This window comes from Nicotiana attenuata, unplaced genomic scaffold (assembly GCF_001879085.1).
Source record: "Nicotiana attenuata strain UT unplaced genomic scaffold, NIATTr2, whole genome shotgun sequence".
NCBI lineage: Eukaryota > Viridiplantae > Streptophyta > Magnoliopsida > Solanales > Solanaceae > Nicotiana > Nicotiana attenuata.
In genome coordinates this window covers 1,655,478-1,659,479 of record NW_017670250.1, presented here as the reverse complement: position 1 = coordinate 1,659,479, position 4,002 = coordinate 1,655,478, and positions in this window count along the sequence as shown.

Sequence of the window (4,002 nt, the reverse complement as noted above, 5' to 3'; positions counted from 1 at the left end):
ATTGAAGTGAGCGATTCCCCTCCGGGATCGACTTTTCCTCCGAGGGAGATGCAGGATGCCCAAAATAAAGAGTCTTTCGACGTGGGGGCGCCCGTCAGAGATAAAAATGTGTTTGAAAGACTTTTTGCTGCGCCTGAGGAAAAGCCCGAGCTTGATGCCTCGCGTATTTTCAGCCAAATCGACAGGATCTGTGAGGAGGTAATTTTTCGTAAATTCTGCTCGGTGCCTCGATCTTCGTCTTGCTAACTTTGTTTCTTTCATGGTTCCAGGCCAAGGTGCTTTATAATCAGACCTTTGCCAGGTTTCAAACCGAGCTAACTCGTTATGAGGGTGAGCACAGGAAGCTTACCTCAAAGCTGATGAGCTTAGAGCTCTTTCTACCAAGAGGGAGGAGGAACTCCGTGGCCTTCGGGATTGTTTGGAGGCGGCGTCGCGAGAAAGGACTCATCTTATTGAGCAGGTTATATAGTTCCCGTTTGTTTTTGTCTACACGCTTATCTGACATTAGTGCTTTAACACCTTCGGGCCGATCTTTACAGCTTGAGAAGAAAAATGTCCTAATGAGGCAGGAACTCCAAGCCAGAGACTCTAAAACTCTCGAACTCAAACGGCACCTGAGTGAGATAGTCTCTGACAAAGATACCCTCCAGGGGGAGGTGGTCTCAGTCGGATATCAACTTGATGATGCGAGGGCGGAGAGTAATAAGTATAAGGATCTTCATACTGAGTTGGTTGTTGCGCTATCCGAGGTTAGGGCTGAAGCCGAGGCATTCGTATCTTCGTATAAAGAGGATGCTGCTACTGCAAATGCTCAGGCCAGGAAGGTATCCGGGGAGGCCGAGCGGCAGTTGACCCGAGCCGTGAAGCATGCCCGGTTAGAATCTCGGAGGCAGGATCTCGAGGATATATATGCGGGGGGCATCGATTTATCCGCCGAGATCGAGAGGGTGAAGACCCTAGAAGAGGAGGCTCCGGCCCTGCTTTCTTTTGAAGGCGAGTCGATTAGTGGCTCGGGAGATGATAAAGATGGAGGCGGAATCCCCGAAGGGGAAGAGGCCGTTGAAAACTCGGGGGTCGTGGCCGGTGCTATTGAAGGCACAATTTCCAAGGGAGTCATCGAAGGCATAGCCCCGGTGGTAAGTTAGGGTTTCATTTGCTCTCTGCCCTTTTAAGGGCTTCAGACATAGGCCTTGTAAATGCACCCTTTTGAACCTTTCAAAATATATGTAAAAGGCCTTTCGTTTTTCATCATTTTTTATTTTTTCTTTGCTTTTTAGGAATAAACTGTGACGCTTGTTTGACAATTGGTCCGAAATTTTCGACCTCAAATTTAAAAACTTCGGTTCCTGCTACCGCTGAGCGATTTGTAATGGTCGAAAGTTAATCGTTTGGGGCTTAGTCCCCGAGTCACGTTTCGACTTGAGTTCATTGATCTTTAGGTCTAAAGATTCAGCTCTGAGGCTATTTGAGGAGGCCTTTGAGCTCTTACGCATTCGGTCAGTGAGACCTCTCATCGGCCCTTAGGCTCTTTTAGACTGGCCCTTAGGCTTTTACGCGTTGGGTCGGTAGACCTCTAATATAGGTTGGCCCTTAGGCTCTTACGTATTGGGTCGGTACGACCTCTAATATAGGCTGGCCCTTAAGCTCTTACGCGTTGGGTCGGTACGACCTCTAATATAGGCTGGCGCTTAGGCTCTTACGCATTGGGTCGGTACGACCTCTAGTATAGGCTGGCCCTTAGGTCTTACGCGTTAGGTCGGTACGACCTCTAATATACGCTGGCGCTTAGGCTCTTACGCGTTGGGTTGGTACGACCTTTAATATAGGATGGCCCTTAGGCTCTTACATGTTGATCGGTACGACCTCTAATATAGGCTTCATTTTTCCCTCGTTAAAGACTTTTTAAAGTTTTTGAGTTCGCCCGACTCTTCAGCGGTTCGATAAGAACCTCGATTGTGAGCCGTTATGTAGCGATGAATGAGTACCTTGGGAGGTTTCGCTCGATGGCTGAATTGTTTCGAAGCCTATTGTTTGGAGCTGACATGATTGAAGCGCTTTTGCTTGTGCCGAGGGTAGCCTGATTAACCGGTTCTTTTCGAAGTATTTTCAAAGTAATTGAAGGCCTGTGATTTTATGGCGACGGTCGGGCGTCCCTGAGTCGCGTTAGATTGGCCGGAGCCTTATGACCGTAGTCATTGTGTTTGGCCGTAGCCTTTTAGTCCCCGAGTGAAGTAGTTTCGGCATTTATATCGAGAATATGCCTTTTTAGGGGACTTACAAGTTCGAATATATAACCTTAGCTTTAAGGTGGGGATTATGCCTTTTGTAAGGTATTATAAATTTTAACATGCCTTACTTGAGGTCTTACATATTCTTTGGTTTCTTGGTACAAATATAATTAATGCCTTGCTTGAGGTTTTACAGATTTGGTATTTGCCTTATGGAGGTCTTATGAGCTCGAGGTTGCCCGCATGGGGTCTTACGTTCTCGAGTTTGGGTGACAGCCGGCGACAGTCCCCGAGACATCAAAAGTTTTTTTTGGCTTTGGAGCCATTCTTTGTAAACTTGATGTCTCCTCGTTGAGGGCTTACGAGTTCAAAGTTTCCGAGTGTTCGGGAAACTTTTGGCCCTGGAGCCGTTTCTTGTAAAAATAGGGGATTTGTTTGAAGCGCAAAGCGCTTTGATGGAAAAAATATTCCCTGATTACTTGGCACAAGTATACATGTTTTTGTCATCAAGGGTTCAATTATTCTATGCGGACACTGTTCATTCGCTCGTTTGGCCCGATACATCATTTTCCTATCGAGACCCTTTTTGGCTCATCTTGACTTCTCCGAGGAGGTGATCTCCCGGGGGGGATGCCCTTCCAGTATTCGAGGTTGATTGAAGAGAAGCCTTGAATACTTGTTTAGTTCTCTTTAGGTAGCATATAGATATTGCCTCGTTAAAAACCTTGCCGGTAAAACCTTTCTTGGGATAAAATCCGATCGAAGGAAAAGAGTGCAACGCATGCTTTAATGTTGGGTTCAAGTCCCATCATATTATGGCCTTACATGTCTCATATGGGTAAGACATTGGGTTCAGGTCCCAATGGCCCATATTGATGATATAATAATGGCAGTGTGAAAATGACACTTTAATTAAAAAAATCATGAAGTCTGCCCCAGTACCGGATCAGTTCCATTCCTAGAAGCGAATGTGATAGCGATAAAGCAAAAGTCTGAAAGAAGACAAAGTAATTATCATGGCCATATAAATATATGTGGGCATGGCAAGGGACGAAATAATAATCACCATGCTGGTGGTCGTTATAAACAAGAGAACAATAAGGGTTCTCAGAATAATCCTTCAAAAGGCAACGGTAATAATGTCCACCGATATGGTATGAAAAATCATTGGGCACAAATTTGACGTACGCCTGAATATTTTGTCAAACTTTATCAAGCCTCTATAAAAGGTAAATAAAATAAAGTTAAGACTCACTTGACCTTTTCAAAATGATGTTGAGGCGGGCTCTATGAATAATCATGATAAAGTTGAAGCAAACCTTAACTATAAAGATGATATTTTTGAAGGCCTTGCAGATATTACTCATTTAGAAGCTGGAGACTTCTTTGAGCATCATAAGTGAAGACTTATTATTGGGAAAAATTATAAGAATAATTTTTTTTTATGAAGTTCATATTTTTGAATAAAACATTTTATGTTGTTAGTATTTACTTTTCTAAGTATAGTTTCTTTTGTTCTTAAATTTTTCAATATTACTTATGATGTATTTTTTTTTCTTTTTTTTTATGTAATATATAAAAACTTCCCAGTCTTCAATTGGCCGTATGAATAACAAAGAAGAAATATGTCTTCTGTATAGTGCTACAATGCACACCATTTTAAAAAAAAACAAGAGTTATTTCTTTTATTTAATTATGAAAGAAGTCAATATCATAATAATATGTGGTAGTACAAAATTAATTGAGGGCTCTGGAAGAGCGACTGTATTACTAC